Source organism: Arachis stenosperma, chromosome 2 (assembly GCF_014773155.1).
Source record: "Arachis stenosperma cultivar V10309 chromosome 2, arast.V10309.gnm1.PFL2, whole genome shotgun sequence".
Classification (NCBI taxonomy): domain Eukaryota; kingdom Viridiplantae; phylum Streptophyta; class Magnoliopsida; order Fabales; family Fabaceae; genus Arachis; species Arachis stenosperma.
In genome coordinates, this window is record NC_080378.1 from 36,564,245 (window position 1) to 36,586,965 (window position 22,721).

A 22,721-nucleotide genomic window follows, 5' to 3' on the forward strand; every position below is an offset into this window, starting at 1 on the left:
GTAAAGTTAATTTTCGAAAATTAATGATAAAATAATAAATAATAATAAAATATTAAATAAAAATTTTTAATTAAAAATAATATTTTAATAAAAAATAATAAAATAATGCAAAAAAGGCAGTTTTCTGTAAAAGCTTTAGAAAGACAACTTTAAGTGCAGAATCTCATAATTACCTTCATAAAACACTTAGGGAGTGGTAATAACATGTTAGTGAGGCAAAGATAAAGAAAAGATAAAAAGTTAAAGAAAAGATAAAAACCAAAGAAAATGTCTGTAAAATTCTAATGACGGAAAAACAGACAGAGACTAGTGAACGAACTAGGGCAACATAGTTAGACCTTGAATTCCGACTAGGATTAGGTATTATATGAAAAGTTAAAATGTTTCAGTATAGACTTAATGAACCTATACTTGGGACAGGCTAACTATTCATACCGAAGTTTACATAAGCTTTAAATACATATGTTAAGCAGAGAAACACAGAGAACAGAGTAATCAGAGCAGAGTAGAGAAACACAGAAAGCAGAGTAACCAGAGTAAAGTAAAGAGATAAAGAGAAAAGGAGTAATATAGATACACATGAAAAGAGTAATCAGAGAAGAGAAAAGAGATACAGAGAACAGAGTAATTAAAACAGAGTAAAGAGATACAGAGAAAAGGGCAACCAGAACAGAGTAAAGAGATATTTATTATATATTAGTTGCTTGATGCAACCCAGAGCTATATTTAATATATATTAGTTGCTTGATGCAATCCAGAGCTATATTTAATATATATTAGTTGCTTGATGCAACCCAGAGCTATATTTAATATATATTAGTTGCTTAATGCAACCCAGAGCTTCTGTAGGGAAACTAAGTTACCTACAGCTATTTTCCGCTTCCCCAGAGCAGAGCAGAGTATATATATATTTTCCTGCAGTAAGCAGAGGCTGTCTCAAATGAGCGGCTATTATTATATGCGCATTTATTTAGGAACGGAAAATCGTATCCGGGAAATCGGGGTTACTCGTGACCGGATAAATGTCGGGATTGCGGGCAGCCAACCGACACATGAACTCATGGCCTGTACTAGGGCTAGACATGCATCATTCCTGTCTGCGCATCACTCTCTGTTGCTTTTCTTCTTGTGTGTGACTGTTTCTTTATGTTTGTCTGCTTGAGTGCTAGGTGTGTGCTTTATTTCCTTGTGTTCTTCTATTTGTGTTCTGTTGTCTCTACTTTTTATTTCTATCTTTATCTTTTGGTTACTGCTTCGCTATATTCTATTATTTGCCTGCTAATCGACCCCAAATAAATGAACGTAACTAATAACCCCGACCCTACTAAGAACTCCCCAGTTCTTACCCCTTCTCTCTCCCTTCCCCTTCAGGTGGAAGCAAGAGTTTCTTTCCGTAGTTCGCTGATGACCGTTTGCAAAAAGGATTCCGCTCTAGGTAGTCTTCTGAGTCTAGGGTGAATCCCATTCTCTATTTATATGTATATACTGTGAGGCCAGCCAACGTCTGCACCCTGCTTATTGGTGCGCGAAATTGTGATCACTACAACTTCGCACAACTAACCAGCAAGTGCACTGGGTCGTCCAAGTAATACCTTACGTGAGTAAGGGTCGATCCCACGAAGATTGTTGGTATGAAGCAAGCTATGGTCACCTTGTAAATCTCAGTCAGGCAGACTCAAATGGGTATGATGATAAACGAATAAAGCATAAAGATAAAGATAGAGATACTTATGTATATCATTGGTGTAAGAGCTTCAGACAAGCGTATGAAGATGCTTTCCCTTCCGTCTCTCTGCTTTCCTACTGCCTTCATCCAATCCTTCTTACTCCTTTCCATGGCAAGCTCGTGTAGGGTTTCACCATTGTCAGTGGCTACCTCCCATCCTCTCAGTGAAAGCGATTGCATATGTCCTGTCACGGCATAGCGGAATTCAGCTGTCGGTTCTCGGTCAGGCCGGAATAATATCCATTGATACTTTTGCGTCTGTCACTAACGCCCTAGCCTGCTAGGAGTTTGAAGCACATCACAGTCATTCAGTCATTGAATCCTACTCAGAATACCACAGACAAGGTTTAGACCTTCCGGATTCTCTTGAATGCCGCCATCAGGTCCTGCCTATACCACGAAGATTCCGATTAAAGAATCCAAGAGATATTCACTAAGCCTTGGTTGCTTGTAGAACAAGAATGGTTGTCAGTCACCTTGTTCATAGGTGAGAATGATGATGAGTGTCACGGATCATCACATTCATCAAGTTGAAGAATAAGTGATATCTTAGAACAAGAACAAGCGGAATTGAATGGAAGAACAATAGTAATTGCATTAATACTCGAGGTACAGCAGAGCTCCACACCTTAATCTATGGTGTGTAGAAACTCCACCGTTGAAAATACATAAGCATAAGGTCTAGGCATGGCCGAATGGCCAGCCTCCCAATGATCTAAGATAGCATAAAACGAAGATAGCTACCAAGATGTCTAATACAATAGCAAAAGGTCCTACTTATAGAAAACTAGTAGCCTAAGGTGTACAAAGATGAGTAAATGACATAAAAATCCACTTCCGGGCCCACTTGGTGTGTGCTTGGGCTGAGCAATGAAGCATTTTCGTGTAGAGACTTCTCTTGGAGTTAAACGCCAGCGTTTAACTCCCATTTAGGTGCCAGTTCCGGCGTTTAACGCTGGAATTTCTTGAGGTGACTTTGAACGCCGGTTTGGGCCATCAAATCTTGGGCAAAGTATGGACTATCATATATTGCTGGAAAGCCCAGGATGTCTACTTTCCAACGCCGTTGAGAGCGCGCCAATTGGGCTTCTGTAGCTCCAGAAAATCCACTTCGAGTGCAGGGAGGTCAGAATCCAACAGCATCTGCAGTCCTTTTGAGTCTCTGGATCAGATTTTTGCTCAGATCCCTCAATTTCAGCCAGAAAATACCTGAAATCACAGAAAAACACACAAACTCATAGTAAAGTCCAGAAAAGTGAATTTTAACTAAAAACTAATAAAAATATACTAAAAACTAACTAGATCAAACTAAAAACATACTAAAAACAATGCCAAAAAGCGTACAAATTATCCGCTCATCACAACACCAAACTTAAATTGTTGCTTGTCCCCAAGCAACTGAAAATCAAATAAGATAAAAAGAAGAGAATATACTATAGACTCCAAATTATCAATGAAACATAGCTCCAAATTAGATGAGCGGGACTAGTAGCTTTTTGCCTCCAAACAGTTTTGGCATCTCACTTTATCCTTTGAAATTCAGAATGATTGGCTTCTTTAGGAACTCCGAATCCAGATAGTGTTATTGATTCTCCTAGTTAAGTATGATGATTCTTGAACACAGCTACTTTATGAGTCTTGGCCGTGGCCCAAGGCACTCTGTCTTCCAGTATTACCACCGGATACATACATGCCACAGACACATAATTGGGTGAACCTTTTCAGATTGTGACTCAGCTTTGCTAAAGTCCCCAATTAGAGGTGTCCAGGGTTCTTAAGCACACTCTTATTTGCCTTGGATCACAACTCTTATTCTTTTCTTTTTCTTTCTTGTTCTCTTTCTTCTTTTTTTTTTCGGTTTTTTTTTCCTGCTTTCTTTCTTTTTTTTGTATTCACTGCTTTTTCTTGCTTCAAGAATCATTTTTATGATTTTTCAGATCCTCAGTAACATGTCTCCTTTTTCATCATTCTTTCAAGAGCCAACAATTTTAACATTCATGAACCACAAATTCAAAAGACATATGCACTGTTTAAGCATACATTCAGAAAACAACAAGTATTGTCACCACATCAAACTAATTAAGCTAGTTTTAAAGATGAATTTGAAATCCTGTACTTCTTGTTCTTTTGTGATAAAAACAGTTTTCATTTAAGAAAGGTGATGGATTCATATTCATAGCTTTAAGGCATAGACACTAAGACACTAATGATCACAAGACACAAACATGGATAAACATAAAGCACTAAAATTCGAAAAACAGAAAAATAAAGAACAAGGAGATTAAAGAACGGGTCCACCTTAGTGATGGCGGCTCTTTCTTTCTCTTGAAGATCCTATGGAGTGCTTGAGCTCCTCAATGTCTCTTCCTTGTCTTTGTTGCTCCTTTGATCTTCTCCAATTTCATGGAGGATGATGGAGTGTTCTTGGTGCTCCACCCTTAGTTGTCCCATGTTGGAACTTAATTCTCCTAGGGAGGTGTTCAGTTGCTCCCAATAGTCTTGTGGAGGAAAGTGCATCCCTTGAGGTATCTCAGGGATCTCATGATGAGAGGGGTCTCTTGTTTGCTCCATCTTCTTCTTAGTGATGGGCTTGAGGTTATGCCTTCTCAGTTGAACCGGCTTTGGATGCCATAAATGGTTATGGAAAAACAAAAAGCAATGCTTTTACCACACCAAACTTAAAAGGTTTGCTCGTCCTCGAGCAAAAGAAGAAAGAAGAGAGTAGAAGAAGAAGAAATGGAGGAGAGGGAGATGGCTTTGTGGTTCGGCCAGAAGGGGAAGAAGTAGTGGTTTATGAAGGATGGATGTGAGTGGTGAAGAGAAAGAGATGTTGAGGTGATTGGTGAATGGGTGAAGAAGAAGAGAAAGAGTGGTGGGGTTTATGGGGATCCTGTGGGGTCCACAGATCCTTAGGTGTCAAGGAAAAGTCATCCCTGCACCAAATGGCATCAAAATCCACGTTTTGAGCCATTTCTGGCGTTAAACGCCGGGCTGGTGCCCATTTCTGGCGTTTAACGCCAGGTTCTAGCCCTTTCCTGGCGTTTAACGCCAGTCTGGTGCCCCTTTCTGGCGTTAAACGCCCAGAATGGTGCCAGACTGGGCGTTAAACGCCCAACTGCTAGGCTTACTGGCGTTTAAACGCCAGCAGCATCTTCCTCCAGGGTGTGCTATTTTTCTTCCTGTTTTTCATTCTGTTTTTGCTTTTTTCATTGTTTTTGTGACTTCTTATGATCATTAACCTACAAAAAAGATAAAATAACAAAAGAAAATAGTTAACTATAAAACATTGGGTTGCCTCCCAACAAGCGCTTCTTTAATGTCATTAGCTTGACAGAGGACTCCCATGGAGCCTCAGAAATACTCAGAACCGTGTTGGAACCTCCCAACACCAAACTTAGAGTTTGAATGTGGGGGTTCAACACCAAACTTAGAGTTTGGTTGTGGCCTCCCAACACCAAACTTAGAGTTTGACTGTGGGAGCTCTGCTTGGCTCTGTTTTGAGAGAAGCTCTTCATGCTTCCTCTCCATGATGATAGAGGGATGTCCTTGGGCCTTAAACACCAAGGATTCTTCAGTCACTTGAATGATCAACTCTCCTCTATCAACATCAATCACAGCCTTTGCTGTGGCTAGGAAGGGTCTGCCAAGGATGATGGATTCATCCATGCACTTCCCAGTCTCTAGGACAATGAAATCAGTAGGAATGTAATGGTCTTCAACTTTTACCAAAACATTCTCTACAAGTCCATAAGCTTGTTTTCTTGAGTTGTCTGCCATCTCTAGTGAGATTCTTGCAGCTTGTACCTCAAAGATCCCTAGCTTCTCCATTACAGAGAGAGGCATGAGGTTTACACTTGACCCTAAGTCACACAGATCCTTCTTGAAGGTCATGGTGCCTATGGTACAAGGTATGGAAAACTTCCCAGGATCTTGTCTCTTTTGAGGTAGTTTCTGCCTAGACAAGTCATCCAGTTCTTTGGTGAGCAAAGGGGGTTCATCCTCCCAAGTCTCATTTCCAAATAACTTGTCATTTAGCTTCATGATTGCTCCAAGGTATTTAGCAACTTGCTCTTCAGTGACATACTCATCCTCTTCAGAGGAGGAATACTCATCAGAGCTCATGAAAGGCAGAAGTAAGTCCAATGGAATCTCTATGGTCTCATTTTGAGCCTCAGATTCCCATGGTTCCTCATTGGGGAACTCAGAGGAGATTGGTGCACGCCCATTGAGGTCTTCCTCAGTGGCGTCCACCTCCTCTCTTTCCTCTCCATATTCGGCCATGTTTATGGCTTTGCACTCTCCTTTTGGATTTTCTTCTGTATTACTTGGGAGAGTACTAGGAGGGAGTTCAGTAATTTTCTTGCTCAGCTGACCCACTTGTCCTTCCAAATTTCTGATGGAGGACCTTGTTTCATTCATGAAACTTTGAGTGGTTTTGATTAGATCAGAGACCATTGTTGCTAAGTCAGAGGTATTCTGCTTAGAACTCTCTGTCTGTTGCTGAGAAGATGATGGAAAAGGCTTGCCATTGCTAAACCTGTTTCTTCCACCATTGTTGTTGTTGAAACCTTGTTGAGGTTTCTCTTGATTCTTCCATGAGAAATTTGGGTGATTTCTCCATGAAGAATTATAGGTGTTACCATAGGGTTCTCCTAGGTAATTCACCTCTTCCATTGAAGGGTTCTCAGGATCATAAGCTTCTTCCTTAGATGAAGCATCCTTAGTACTGTTTGGTGCATTTTGCATTCCAGACAGACTTTGAGAAATCAAATTGACTTGTTGAGTCAATATCTTGTTCTGAGCCAGAATGGCATTCAGAGCATCAATCTCAAGAATTCCTTTCTTCTGATTTGTCCCATTGTTCACAGGATTCCTTTCAGAAGTGTACATGAATTGGTTATTTGCAACCATTTCAATTAGCTCTTGAGCCTCTGTAGGCGTCTTCTTCAGATGAAGAGATCCTCCAGCAAAGCTATCCAAGGACATCTTAGATAGTTCAGAGAGACCATCATAGAAAATACCTATGATGCTCCATTCAGAAAGCATGTCTGAGGGACATTTTCTGATTAATTGTTTGTATCTTTCCCAAGCTTCATAGAGGGATTCTCCATCCTTCTGTCTGAAGGTTTGGACTTCCACTCTAAGCTTACTCCATCTTTGTGGTGGAAAGAACTTTGCCAAGAAGGCATTGACTAGCTTTTCCCAAGAGTCCAGGCTTTCTTTAGGTTGAGAATCCAACCATATTCTAGCTCTGTCTCTTACAGCAAAAGGGAATAGCATCAGTCTGTAGACCTCAGGGTTAACCCCATTAGTCTTGACTGTGTCACAGATTTGCAAGAATTCAGCTAAGAACTGATGAGGATCTTCCATTGGAAGTCCATGGAACTTGCAATTCTGTTGCATTAGAGAAACTAATTGAGGCTTAAGCTCAAAGTTGTTTGCTCCAATGGCAGGGATAGAGATGCTTCTCCCATAAAAATCAGGAGTAGGTGCAGTGAAGTCACCCAGCACCTTCCTTGCATTGTTGGCATTGTTATTGTTTTCGGCTGCCATGTGTTCTTCTTCTTTGAAGAATTCGGTCAGGTCCTCTAAAGAGAGTTGTGCCTTGGCTTCTCTTAGCTTTCTCTTCAAGGTTCTCTCGGGTTCAGGGTCAGCTTCAACAAGAATGCCTTTGTCTCTGCTCCTGCTCATATGAAAGAGAAGAGAACAAGAGAAGTGTGGAATCCTCTATGTCACAGTACAGAGATTCCTTGAAGTGTCAGAGGAAAAGAAAAATAGAAGAAAAGAAGGTAGAAGAATTCGAACTTGATTAGTTAGAGTTCGAATTGTGCATTAAGAAGGAGTAGTACTCCATAAATAGAAGGATGTGAGAAGGAGGGAAGAGGATTTTCGAAAATTAATTAGAAAGATGTTAAAAACATTTTAAAAATTGATTGATAATTTTCGAAAATTGGAAGTGGGGAAGAATTGAAGTGATTTTTGAAAAAGATTTTTGAAATTAGAAGTCAAAAAGATTTGATTGAAAACTATTTTGAAAAAAGATGAGGTTAAAAAAAAGATTTGATTGAAAAGTTATGGTTTTAAAAAGATGTGATTGAGAAGATATGAATTGAAAACAATTTTAACAGATATGGTTTGAAAACAATTTGAAAAGATATGAATTTAAAAAAATATTGATGACTTGCCTAACAAGAAAAGATAAGATTCAAACATAAAACCTTTCTTAATAGAAAAGGCAAAAAATGTTCAATCAAATCATTAATTGTTGGTAAGTATCTTTGAAAAGGGAAAGAAATTGATTTTGAAAACATTTGATTGAAAAGATATGATTTGAAAAAGATTTGGTTTTGAAAAACTTTGAAAACTTGAAAAAAAATTGATTTTGAAAACAAAATCTTCCCCCTAGCACCATCCTGGCGTTAAACGCCCAGAATGGTATACATTCTGGCGTTTAACGCCCAAAATGCTACCTCTTTGGGCGTTAAACGCCCAACCAGGTACCCTGGCTGGCGTTCAAACGCCAGTCTGCCTTCTTCACTGGGCATTTTCGAATGCTCAGCTTTTTCTGTATAATTCCTCTGCAACATGTTCTGAATCTTCAATTCTTTATATCATTGACTTGAAAAGACACAAATTAAAAATATTTTTGGATTTTTAATAATCAAAATGCAACAGGAATCAATTAACAATGCATGCAAGACACCAAACTTAGCAGTTTGTGTGCTACTGACACTATATGAGACACAGAAACACTCAAGCCAAAAGAATTCAAAGATCAAAACAAAGAACTATATGCATGGATTCGAAAAATATAACAAAAACATGCATTTGACACCAAACTTAAGATGAGACGCTAGACTCAAACAAGAAACATCAAATATTTTTGGTTTTTATGATTTTTTTTTTTGAATTTTTTTTTTGTGTTTTTCGAAAATTAAGTGGAAAAAGATATCAAAATTCTTAATGAGAATTCCAGGAATCAGTGCAATGCTAGTCTAAGACTCCGGTCCAGGAATTAGACATGGCTTCACAGCCAGCCAAGCTTTCAAGGAAAGCTTCGGTCCAAAACACTAGACATGACCAAAGGTCAGCCATGTCTTAGCAGATCACTGCTCCAAAAGCAAAATTGATGAAAATCAACAAGCTCTTGTGGTGATAAGTTGAAACCTCGGTCCAATCAGATTAGACATGGCTTCTCAGCCAGCCAGATTTCAACAAATCATCATGAAAGTCTAGAATTCATCTTCAAGAATTTCGAAAAAAATAAATACCTAATCTAAGCAACAGGATGAACCGTCAGTTGTCCAAACTGAACAATCCCAGGCATTGTTACCAAAAGCTTGCTCAAAACTTGAACAATCCCCGGCAACGGCGCCAAAAACTTGGTGCGCGAAATTGTGATCACTACAACTTCGCACAACTAACCAGCAAGTGCACTGGGTCGTCCAAGTAATACCTTACGTGAGTAAGGGTCGATCCCACGAAGATTGTTGGTATGAAGCAAGCTATGGTCACCTTGTAAATCTCAGTCAGGCAGACTCAAATGGGTATGATGATAAACGAATAAAGCATAAAGATAAAGATAGAGATACTTATGTATATCATTGGTGTAAGAGCTTCAGACAAGCGTATGAAGATGCTTTCCCTTCCGTCTCTCTGCTTTCCTACTGCCTTCATCCAATCCTTCTTACTCCTTTCCATGGCAAGCTCGTGTAGGGTTTCACCATTGTCAGTGGCTACCTCCCATCCTCTCAGTGAAAGCGATTGCATATGTCCTGTCACGGCATAGCGGAATTCAGCTGTCGGTTCTCGGTCAGGCCGGAATAATATCCATTGATACTTTTGCGTCTGTCACTAACGCCCTAGCCTGCTAGGAGTTTGAAGCACGTCACAGTCATTCAGTCATTGAATCCTACTCAGAATACCACAGACAAGGTTTAGACCTTCCGGATTCTCTTGAATGCCGCCATCAGGTCCTGCCTATACCACGAAGATTCCGATTAAAGAATCCAAGAGATATTCACTAAGCCTTGGTTGCTTGTAGAACAAGAATGGTTGTCAGTCACCTTGTTCATAGGTGAGAATGATGATGAGTGTCACGGATCATCACATTCATCAAGTTGAAGAATAAGTGATATCTTAGAACAAGAACAAGCGGAATTGAATGGAAGAACAATAGTAATTGCATTAATACTCGAGGTACAGCAGAGCTCCACACCTTAATCTATGGTGTGTAGAAACTCCACCGTTGAAAATACATAAGCATAAGGTCTAGGCATGGCCGAATGGCCAGCCTCCCAATGATCTAAGATAGCATAAAACGAAGATAGCTACCAAGATGTCTAATACAATAGCAAAAGGTCCTACTTATAGAAAACTAGTAGCCTAAGGTGTACAAAGATGAGTAAATGACATAAAAATCCACTTCCGGGCCCACTTGGTGTGTGCTTGGGCTGAGCAATGAAGCATTTTCGTGTAGAGACTTCTCTTGGAGTTAAACGCCAGCTTTTATGCCAGTTTGGGCGTTTAACTCCCATTTAGGTGCCAGTTCCGGCGTTTAACGCTGGAATTTCTTGAGGTGACTTTGAACGCCGGTTTGGGCCATCAAATCTTGGGCAAAGTATGAACTATCATATATTGCTGGAAAGCCCAGGATGTCTACTTTCCAACGCCGTTGAGAGCGCGCCAATTGGGCTTCTGTAGCTCCAGAAAATTCACTTCGAGTGCAGGGAGGTCAGAATCCAACAGCATCTGCAGTCCTTTTGAGTCTCTGGATCAGATTTTTGCTCAGATCCCTCAATTTCAGCCAGAAAATACCTGAAATCACAGAAAAACACACAAACTCATAGTAAAGTCCAGAAAAGTGAATTTTAACTAAAAACTAATAAAAATATACTAAAAACTAACTAGATCAAACTAAAAACATACTAAAAACAATGCCAAAAAGCGTACAAATTATCCGCTCATCACTTATCTACAAACTTTATCCTAAGTCCTCCGTACGATGTTGCTATTATGTGGCCACTCGATGAAGTACTTGAGAGACGCTCTTTGATGACATATGATCGTGCAGAGGACCAGTAGACGACCTTCCACCTTTTGATGTCGATCTACCTGACTTGAGTTTTGAAGACTTAGAACGTACTTTCCCTCGCTTTAGTAGTTTAGAGGGACTAGGCGAGCATAGAGTCTAGGCTAGCCTGGGTGCCAGCTTAGGGACTTCTTGAACAGGTCAGGACCTGGGATGTTGTATGTATATATATGTATATAGTTATTATCTAGCTATATCTAGGGGTGTTCTAACTAAAAGTCTATACTTAAATAAAAGTTGGATCACTGAATGTTGTTGACTGCTTGTGGTGTATTTGTGTGTAGTTGTTTATAACCGTTTTATCTGTTATTATTTGTGAATTGATTATAAATGATTATGTTTATTAATCCAAATGTTTAAAAAAAAATACCTCACAAATTAACCACGTTTTTAACAACGAATCAGGCTCATATGATAAATAATAGATAATAATTAGGAAGACAAGTTGGTAGCGCTCAGTTTCTAGTATGATCATGACGTACAAGAAATTGGGTCGTTACAATTTGGTATCAGAGCAGTTCGTTCCCAGTAGAGCCTGGGGAGTGGACTGACTATGCTTCATTGCATACTCTGTTGTGTGTCTCATGCGTATAGGATATCCCAGTGATATATGTTGCATGATTGTTTCTGTGTTTTCATTTTGGGAATGTTTACACTTGACTTGAAGTGTTAAGACTGATCACCTTAACAATGATTGTTTGGTGTGAACAAGACTATAATGGGTTCACGGAGACAAGGCGAACGGGAAGGAATTCCTAATGTTAACTACGAGAGGGAACAGGAGACGTTTATGACTACCATGAACGCTGTGGCTGAGGCAGTGTGTGAAGCTGCTGTAGGAGCGGCTAGGGCTGTTGAACGTCTTGGAGTGAGAAATGGGGACGAGAATGGATACGGAGAAGATAATGGAAACGATGAGAATAACTTAGGGCATCCTGAAAGACCTATGACCCTTGCGACCTTTCTGAAGGTTAATCCGCCTAAGTTCAAGGGTACACTCGTTGCGACTGACGCTGATAACTGGTTTCGAGGTATTGAACGATCACTGAGGGCACAGCATGTTCCGGAAGGATAACATGTGGAGTTTGCTACTTATATGCTCGAGGGAGAAGCTGAGTACTGGTGGCAGGGGATACAGCGACTGCTATAACAGAATGAAAATAACATTCCTTGGAATACTTTTAAGGACGAATTTTATAAGAAGTATTTTCCGAGGGCAGCTCGTGATGCTAAGGAGATGGAACTTATGCAGTTGAAACAGGGTAATACAACTATTGTAGAATATGCCCGTAAATTTGGTGACTTGTGCTGTTTCTCCAAGATTTGTCAAGGGGATCCTGCTGACCTTGAAGAATGGAAGTGCTTGAAGTTTGAAGGAGGCCTTTGTGTTGATCTGATGAGTTCAATAGTTTCGCTGGAGATATGTAATTTTGCCGAATTAGTCAACAAGAGCAAGTTAGTGGAAGAATGTATTAAGAAAGTGACTGTGGCTAAAGTGAGTCGCCAAGGATTTCCACCAAGGCGTCTTAGCAATCATCAGACAGCTGGGAGAAGGGTGCATTTTAAAGCACGTGGCATACGACAGTGTAAGAACCTACAAGTTGGTAACATTACTGATCGCCGTATGGGTAAGAATGGAGGTAAAGTAAGGCAAGGTAATGGTAAACGAGCCCATTAGGCTTACATAAACACTGTATATAAGGAATGCGGAAAAGAGCATGATAACAAGTCTTGCCAGTTTGGATCACCTAACTGCTATGCTTGTAGAGAACTTGGACATATTGCCAAGGATTGTCCAAAGGGATTTACTCGAAATCCAGTTAGCACTCAACAACAAGGACGAGTGTTTGCTATCACTATTGACAATGTTGTGCAATCGAACACCCTCATTCAAGGTCAGGCTATGTCAAGAATCGATTTCTAACTGTACTGTATGATTCGGGTGCATCGCATTCCTTATTTCTCTAATTATTGCTCACGAGTTAGGATTATATTTCTTTAAATTGAATTTTTACTTGATTTTCCATACACTTGCATCCCAAAATGCTTTGACCAGTTTAGTGTGCCTGCAAGTACCATTCGCTATTAGGAACAGGACTTTTATACATGATCTAATCTGTTTATCTCCATCTGGTTTAGAAGTTATTTTAGGATTAGATTGGTTATCTAAGTATCATGTTTTCTTTGATTATTTTAAAAGAACTGCTGTTATTCCATCTAATAGTCTATGTACTAAACCATTTTTGTTCCACAACTTATATCTGAATTCTGTAAGAGTTACCTTAGGCGGGAGTGATTGTGAGGGGTACGTTCTGTTAGCGGCTAGCTCGAATGATAGTGAATTAAGCTTAGAACGAATCCAAATGGTGAAAGAATTTCCTGATGTTTTCTTGGACGACATACCTGAGTTTCTTCCTCAGCAAGAGATAAAATTCAGCATTGATCTAGTACCTGGAACCGGACCGATTTTCATAGCACCGTACCGGATGTCACCATTGCTTGCAGAGCTGAAGAAGCTTTGAGATAGGATCGTAGTGGCCTATGGAGGAACAAGAACAGAATTTGTGTGCCTAACTCTGGAGAATTACAACAAAAGATTCTTACAGAAGCTCATCAAAGCAGACTTTCTATGCATCTTGGAGTGACGAAGATGTATTGAGATTTGAAACAAATATTCTGGTCGCCGGACTTAAAGAAAGAAGTAGCTGATTATGTCTCAAGATGTTTAACCTGCCAGAAGGTGAAGGTGGAACATCAGAAGCCGTCAGGAACCCTGCAACCCTTAGAAATACCACAATGGAAATGGGAGCAGATTACTATGGATTTTATCACGAGATTTCCAAGAACCTCAACAGGACGTAGTGCCATTTGGGTGATTGTGGACAGGCTGCCAAAGTTGGCGTGCTTCTTTTCGATTCGAATTGACTATACTTCAGAAAGGCTGGCACGGATATATATTCAAGAAATCGTACGATTGCACGGAATACCGTCATCAATTGTTTCAGACCGAGATCCGAGGTTTACTTCCACATTTTGGGGAGCTTTCCAGAAAGCTTTAGGAACAGAATTGCATATGAGTACAGCATACCATCCTCAGATAGACGGACAATCAGAGCAGATAATCCAGACGTTAGAAGAGATGTTACGATCATGTATGATAGACAACCAAGCAGCTGGGATAAGTATTTGCTTTTGGTCAAATTCATCTACAACGACAGTTTCCAATAAAGTATCAGGATGGCACCATATGAAGCTCTCTATGGAAAAAGATGTCAGACACCATTGTGTTGGAATGACGATGGAGAAGCTAGTGTCTTAGGTCTAGACTTAGTGTAAGAAACTACTGAGAAGATAAAGGAGATTCGTCGGAAGATCCAAACAGCACAAAGCCGTCAAAAGAGCTATGCCGATAATAGACGTAGACCCTTAGAGTTTAGTGACGCAAACCGTGTCTTACTAGAAGTAACTTCGATTACCGGAATAGGTAGAGCCCTTAAGACTAAAAAGCTTAACCCTCGATACATAGGACCTTTTCAAATACTTAAAAGAGTCGGTCTAGTAGCGTATCATATAGTCCTTCCTCCTTATTTATCAAACCTTCATGATGTTTTTCATGTCTCACAACTTAGGAAATATATTCCCGATGAGAGTCACATTTTACGACCAGAAAACAGTACAGTTATGAAATCATTTGACATATCAAGCATCACCAGTTCAGATCGTAAGAAGAAGTGATAAGCAGTTAAGAAGAAAAACTGTTCGCTTAGTCAAAGTAGCTTGGGGACAAAGAGGAGAAGAAGAGCACACTTGGGAACTGGAGGATAAGATGAAAGTTGATTACCCGCATCTAGTCTCAGGTAACTGAAATTTTGAGGGCAAAATTTTCTTTTAGGAGGGTAGAATGTAACAACCCTAATTTTCGAGTACGCGAGATCTTTTCTAAAGGCACGGAATTCTCCGGAAGATCAGTAAAGGGAACACCTCTGTTATATCATCAAGCATCTCAATCCTCATTATCATTATGTCATCCTTAAACTAGAACCTCCTTTGGGGCAAGCTTGATAATGCAATCGCGAAGAACCTAGTTTTTGAACCGTATCGGTTGGCAGTTTTGATTCTGATTTTCGTAAATAGTCTCTATTTGACGAACCGGACTCGATTCATGAGAGGAGAGAGATAATAGTATAATATTATCATTATATTAGTATTAGAAGATGATTGAATGATATTATAAGGTTACCTGGTCTGTTTTAGTTAAAAACAGAAAATCGGTTTAACCGGGTTTACGGTTTACTGGTGCAGCTTAGCACCAGCACTCTCTGATGACTTTAGCAATGCTAAGACCTCATTATACATGTTCTATTATCATAATAAATATGTTACTAGTGTCATTTATGCTAGTAGCTCAGAAAATAATTTTTAGAGATGTTTTTACGAGTGTTCCGATACACCTAGTTTTAGTAGTTGTACACCAGAGATATTTTAATATTATTTTAATCCACCTCCAAGCCAACCAATCACAACTCACCCTACACCCCCAAAACCCCCAAGGCTGCCTCATTTGCTCATTGTGGCCGAAAATCACCAAGAGAAAAAGGAGAGAAAGTTCTTGGTTCATAAATCTTCAAAGCTTGATTTCTTCTGAACTAAAACTCAAATCAAAACTCCGATTTCACCAAAATGATCCTCTCTTCTTCCTCTACATAACCATGTGACTTATCAAGGCTGGAAATAAGGTGAGATGGCTGTCTCCCTCCCTCTTCAATTCGGTTTTCAAGGAAAACCATGTAAACATGTGTTTTCTTGATGTTTTTCCTTAGGAATCATGCTTAACTTGACTTGAGGGCCAAGAAACGTGAATTTCCAGCAAGTCTAAGGTGAGATATCTCTTCCTAACATACTGAGTGAGATTTGGTCAGTTGAGAGTTTTTGGATTTAAAGTTGTTCTTGATGTGATTTAGGAGGAAAAAGTGCTTAAGGACCACCTGAAAGTTTAACCGAATTAGGAGCAGCAAAACCAGGTAGGGTTTGACGAATTTAATCTTGATTGATTGTGTTTGAGTTGTGTAATTATGATATGGTTTGGCTGTGCTTGAAATTGATTGTTTATATGAGTGATTCTTGTTGAAAGTTTGTTGAAAATTTGATGAAATTTGATGATATTTAAGCTATGAATGTTGTTCTTGAGGGCTGCTGGAAAACGAAACCCTAGGCCTTAAATTGGGGTTCAATTTGTGTTAAAATCATGTAGAAAAGATGGGGTTTTAGTGGCTAGGAATTTATTATGAATTTTGGTAAAAATCGGTTGCTGAAAAGATTAAAAAACGGGTAAAAACAGAGAAAGAATTTGAAGAATATATGAAGAACATGAAGAACACTTTGAGTGTGGTGAAGAACATTGAAGAACACCTTTTAGATCTTAGAAAGGGCAAGGAAGTAATTATTTTGGTGTTTAAGGGGTTATTTGGTAATTTCTGAAAGTTAGGGTGGTAAAAGTAGAAATATTAAAAGTTACCGGGGTAAAAAGTGAATTTTAAAGGTTAAAGGTTAAAGTAAAGTTAATTTTCGAAAATTAATGATAAAATAATAAATAATAATAAAATATTAAATAATAATATTTAATTAAAAATAATATTTTAATAAAAAATAATAAAATAATGCAGAAAAGGCAGTTTTCTGTAAAAGCTTTAGAAAGACAACTTTAAGTGCAGAATCTCATAATTACCTTCATAAAACACTTAGGGAGTGGTAATAACATGTTAGTGAGGCAAAGATAAAGAAAAGATAAAAAGTTAAAGAAAAGATAAAAACCAAAGAAAATGTCTGTAAAATTCTAACGACGGAAAAACAGACAGAGACTAGTGAACGAACTAGGGCAACATAGTTAGACCTTGAATTCCGACTAGGATTAGGTATTATATGAAAAGTTAAAATGTTTCAGTATAGACTTAATGAACCTATACTTGGGACAGGCTAACTATTCATACCGAAGTTTACATAAGCTTTAAATACATATGTTAAGCAGAGAAACACAGAGAACAGAGTAATCAGAGCAGAGTAGAGAAACACAGAAAGCAGAGTAACCAGAGTAAAGTAAAGAGATAAAGAGAAAAGGAGTAATATAGATACACATGAAAAGAGTAATCAGAGAAGAGAAAAGAGATACAGAGAACAGACTAATTAAAACAGAGTAAAGAGATACAGAGAAATGGGCAACCAGAACAGAGTAAAGAGATATTTATTATATATTAGTTGCTTGATGCAACCCAGAGCTATATTTAATATATATTAGTTGCTTGATGCAACCCAGAGCTATATTTAATATATATTAGTCGCTTAATGCAACCCAGAGCTTCTGTAGGGAAACTAAGTTACCTACAGCTATTTTCCGCTTCCCCAGAGCAGAGCAGAGTATATATATATTTTCCTGCAGTAAGAAGAGGCTGTCTCAAATGAGCGGCTATTATTATATGCGCATTTATTTAGGAACGGAAAATCGTATCCGGGAAATCGGGGTTACTCGTGACCGGATAAATGTCGGGATTGCGGGCAGCCAACCGACACATGAGCTCATGGCCTGTACTAGGGCTAGACATGCATCATTCCTGTCTGCGCATCACTCTCTGTTGCTTTTCTTCTTGTGTGTGACTGTTTCTTTATGTTTGTCTGCTTGAGTGCTAGGTGTGTGCTTTATTTCCTTGTGTTCTTCTGTTTGTGTTCTGTTGTCTCTACTTTTTATTTCTATCTTTATCTTTTGGTTACTGCTTCGCTATATTCTATTATTTGCCTGCTAATCGACCCCAAATAAATGAACGTAACTAATAACCCCGACCCTACTAAGAACTCCCCAGTTCTTACCCCTTCTCTCTCCCTTCCCCTTCAGGTGGAAGCAAGAGTTTCTTTCCGTAGTTCGCTGATGACCGTTTGCAAAAAGGATTCCGCTCTAGGTAGTCTTCTGAGTCTAGGGTGAATCCCATTCTCTGTTTATATGTATATACTGTGAGGCCAGCCAACGTCTGCACCCTGCTTATCTACAAACTTTATCCTATGTCCTCCGTACGATGTTGCTATTATGTGGCCACTCGATGAAGTACTTGAGAGACGCTCTTTGATGACATATGATCGTGCAGAGGACCAATAGACGACCTTCCACCTTTTGATGTCGATCTACCTGACTTGAGTTTTGAAGACATAGAACGTACTTTCCCTCGCTTTAGTAGTTTAGAGGGACTAGGCGAGCATAGAGTCTAGGCTAGCCTGGGTGCCAGCTTAGGGACTTCTTGAACAGGTCAGGACCTGGGATGTTGTATGTATATATATGTATATAGTTATTATCTAGCTATATCTAGGGGTGTTCTAACTAAAAGTCTATACTTAAATAAAAGTTGGATCACTGAATGTTGTTGACTGCTTATGGTGTATTTGTGTGTAGTTGTTTATAACCGTTTTATCTGTTATTATTTGTGAATTGATTATAAATGATTATGTTTATTAATCCAAATGTTTAAAAAAAAATACCTCGCAAATTAACCACGTTTTTAACAACGAATCAGGCTCATATGATAAATAATAGATAATAATTAGGAAGACAAGTTGGTAGCGCTCAGTTTCTAGTATGATCATGACGTACAAGAAATTGGGTCGTTACAACAATTGTCTGTGAGGACTTGGTCCAACCTTTGATTAAAGTTGACCCTTTTTGAGTTTGAAAGGGACCTCATGGATCACCTTCTTCATGGCCACAACTTCATAGAAGTGGTCTTGATGCACCCTTGAGATGAATCTCTCCATCTCCCATGACTCGGAGGTGAAAGCTTTTGCCTTCCCTTTCCTCTTTCTAGAGGTTTCTTCGGCCTTGGATGCCATAAATGGTTATGGAAAAACAAAAAGCAATGCTTTTACCACACCAAACTTAAAAGGTTTGCTCATCCTCGAGCAAAAGAAGAAAGAAGAGAGTAGAAGAAGAAGAAATGAGGAAGAAGGGAATGGCTTTGTGTTCGGCTAAAGAGGGGGAGAAGTGGTGTTTAGGTTGTGTGAAAATGAAGGAGTGAAGAAGGGTTTATATAGGAGAGGGGGGCTCATGGTTCGGTCATGTATGGGTGGGTTTGGGAGGGAAAGTGGTTTGAATTTGAAGGGTGAGGTAGGTGGGGTTTTATGAAGGATGGATGTGAGTGGTGAAGAGAAAGATGGGATTTGATAGGTGAAGGGTTTTTGGGGAAGAGGTGTTGAGGTGATTGGTGAATGGGTGAAGAAGAAAGAGGGTGGTGGGGTTGGTGGGGATCCTGTGGGGTCCACAGATCCTGAGGTGTCAAGGAAAAGTCATCCCTGCACCAAATGGCATGCAAAAATGCGTTTTGAGCCAATTCTGGCGTTAAACGCCGGGCTGGTGCCCATTTCTGGCGTTTAACGCTAGGTTCATGGCCTTTCCTGGCGTTTAACGCCAGTCTGGTGCCCCTTTCTGGCGTTAAACGCCCAGAATGGTGCCAGACTGGGCGTTAAACGCCCATCTGCTAGCCTTACTGGCGTTTAAACGCCAGTAGGTTCTTCCTCCAGGGTGTGCTATTTTTCTTCCTATTTTTCATTCTGTTTTTGCTTTTTCAATTGATTTTGTGACTTCTTATGATCATCAACCTACAAAAAAAACATAAAAAAACAAAGGGAAATAGATAAAATATAACATTGGGTTGCCTCCCAACAAGCGCTTCTTTATTGTCAGTAGCTTGACAGAGGGCTCTCATGGAGCCTCACAGATGCTCAGAGCAATGTTGGAACCTCCCAACACCAAACTTAGAGTTTGAATGTGGGGGTTCAACACCAAACTTAGAGTTTGGTTGTGGCCTCCCAACACCAAACTTAGAGTTTGACTGTGGGGGCTCTGTTTGACTCTAATTTGAGAGAAGCTCTTCATGCTTCTTCTCCATGGTGACAGAGGAATATCCTTGAGCCTTAAACACAAAGGATTCTTCATTCACTTGAATGATCAGTTCACCTCCATCAACATCAATCACAGCCTTTGCTGTGGCTAGGAAGGGTCTGCCAAGGATGATAGATTCATCCATGCATTTCCCATTCTCTAGGACTATGAAATCAGCAGGGATGTAATGGTCTTCAATCTTTACCAAAACATCCTCTACAAGTCCATAAGCTTGTTTTCTTGAATTGTCTGCCATCTCTAGTGAGATTCATGCAGCTTGTACCTCAAAGATCCCTAGCTTCTCCATTACAGAGAGAGGCATGAGGTTTACACTTGACCCTAAGTCACATAGAGCCTTCTTGAAGGTCATGGTGCCTATGGTACAAGGTATGGAGAACTTCCCAGGGTCCTGCCTCTTTTGAGGTAATTTTTGCCTAGACAAGTCATCCAGTTCTTTGGTGAGCAAAGGGGGTTCATCCTCCCAAATCTCATTTCCAAATAACTTGTCATTTAGTTTCATGATTGCTCCAAGGTATTTAGCAACTTGCTCTTCAGTGACATACTCATCCTCTTCAGAGGAAGAATACTCATCAGAGCTCATGAAAGGCAGAAGCAAGTCCAGTGGAATCTCTATGGTCTCATTTTGAGCCTCAGATTCCCATGGTTCCTCATTTGGGAACTCAGTGGAGGCCAGTGGACGTACATTGAGGTCTCCCTCAGTGGCGTTCACTGCCTCTCCTTCCTCTCCAAATTCGGCCATGTTGATGGCCTTGCACTCTCCTTTTGGATTTTCTTCTGTATTACTTGGAAGAGTACTAGGAGGGAGTTCCGTAATTTTCTTGCTCAGCTGTCCCACTTGTGCCTCCAAATTCCTAATGGAGGACCTTGTTTCAGTCATGAAACTTTGAGTGGTTTTGATTAGATCAGAGACCATGGTTGCTAAGCCAGAGGGGTTCTGCTTAGAATTCTCTGTCTGTTGCTGAGAAGATGATGGAAAAGGCTTGCCATTGCTAAACCTGTTTCTTCCACCATTATTGTTGTTGAAACCTTGTTGAGGTCTCTGTTGATCCTTCCATGAGAAATTTGGATGATTTCTCCATGAAGAATTATAGGTGTTTCCATAGGGTTCTCCTAGGTAATTCACCTCTTCCATTGAAGGGTTCTCAGGATCATAGGCTTCTTCTTCAGATGAAGCATCCTTAGTACTGCTTGGTGCATTTTGCATTCCAGACATACTTTGAGAAATCAAATTGACTTATTGAGTCAATATTTTATTCTGAGCCAATATGGCATTCAGAGTATCAATCTCAAGAACTCATTTCTTCTGATTAGTCCCATTGTTCACAGGATTCCTTTCAGAAGTGTACATGAATTGGTTATTTGCAACCATTTCAATTAGCTCTTGAGCTTCTGTAGGCGTCTTCTTCAGATGAAGAGATCCTCCAGCAGAGCTATCCAAAGACATCTTGGATAGTTCAGAGAGACCATCATAGAAAATACCTATGATGCTCCATTCAGAAAGCATGTCAGAAGGACATTTTCTGATCAATTGTTTGTATCTTTCCCAAGCTTCATAGAGGGATTCTCCATCCTTCTGTCTGAAGGTTTGGACTTCCACTCTAAGCTTACTCAATTTTTGAGGTAGAAAGAACTTTGCCAAGAAGGCATTGACTAGCTTTTCCCATGAGTCCAGGCTTTCTTTAGGTGTAGAGTCCAACCATGTCCTAGCTCTGTCTCTTACAGCAAAAGGGAATAGCATAAGTCTGTAGACCTCAGGGTCAACCCCATTAGTCTTGACAGTGTCACAGATTTGCAAGAATTCAGCTAAGAACTGATGAGGATCTTCCAATGGAAGTCCATGGAACTTGCAATTCTGTTGCATTAGAGAAACTAATTGAGGCTTAAGCTCAAAGTTGTTTGCTCCAATGGCAGGGATAGAGATGCTTCTCCCATAGAAGTCAGGAGTAGGTGCAGTAAAGTCACCAAGCACCTTCCTTGCATTGTTGGCATTGTTGTTGTTTTCGGCTGCCATGTGTTCTTCTTCTTTGAAGAATTCGGTTAGGTCCTCTACAAAGAATTGTGCCTTAGCTTCTCTTAGCTTTCGCTTCAAGGTCCTTTCAGGTTCAGGGTCAGCCTCAACAAGAATGCTTTTGTCTTTGTTCCTGCTCATATGAAAGAGAAGAGAACAAGAGAATGTGGAATCCTCTATGTCACAGTATAGAGATTCCTTGAGGTGTCAGAGGAACAGAAAAATAGAAGAAAGAGGTAGAAGAATTTGAACTTAGTGAGATAGAGTTCGAATTGTGCATTGAGGAGGAGTAGTACTCCATAAATAGAAGGATGTGAGAAGAGGGGAAGAAATTTTCGAAAATTAAGTAAAAGATTTTAAAAACATTTTGAAAAACTTTAATTGATTTTCGAAAACCAAGAGTGGGAAAGAAATCAAGTGATTTTTGAAAAAAGATTTTGAATTTAGAAATCAAAAAGATATGATTGAAAACTATTTTGAAAAAGATGTGATTAAAAAGATTTGATTGAAAAGTTATGGTTTTAAAAAGATATGATTGAAAAGATATGATTTGAAAACAATTTAAAAAGATTTGATTTTAAAAATTAATGACTTGCCTAACAAGAAAAGATATGATTCAAACATTAAACCTTTCTCAACAGAAAAGGCAACATACTTGAAATGTTGAATCAAATCATTAATTGATAGCAAGTATCTTTGAAAAAGGAAAGAAATTGATTTTGAAAAAGGTTTGATTGAAAAGATATGATTTGAAAAAGATTTGATTTTGGAAAACTTTGAAAACTTGAAAAAAAATTGATTCGAAAACAGAATCTTCCCTCTTGTGCCATCCTGGCGTTAAACGCCCAGAATGGTGCACATTCTGGCGTTTAACGCCCAATGCACTACCTTTTTGGGCGTTAAACGCCCAACCAGGCACCCTGGCTGGCGTTTAAACGCCAGCCTGTCCTTCTTCACTGGG

General features: G+C 39.5%; 2 non-coding genes across 2 annotated transcripts; both read left to right on the forward strand.

Moving 5' to 3' along the window:
- Positions 1-6,766: 6,766 nt before the first annotated feature.
- Positions 6,767-6,874, forward strand: LOC130963868 (small nucleolar RNA R71). Its single transcript, XR_009079985.1, has one exon. It is a non-coding gene; the product is annotated as a small nucleolar RNA R71 (small nucleolar RNA).
- A 14,376-nt stretch (positions 6,875-21,250) lies between these two features.
- On the forward strand, positions 21,251-21,358 carry LOC130964830 (small nucleolar RNA R71). The gene has a single exon (XR_009080900.1). It is a non-coding gene; the product is annotated as a small nucleolar RNA R71 (small nucleolar RNA).
- Positions 21,359-22,721: the final 1,363 nt, after the last annotated feature.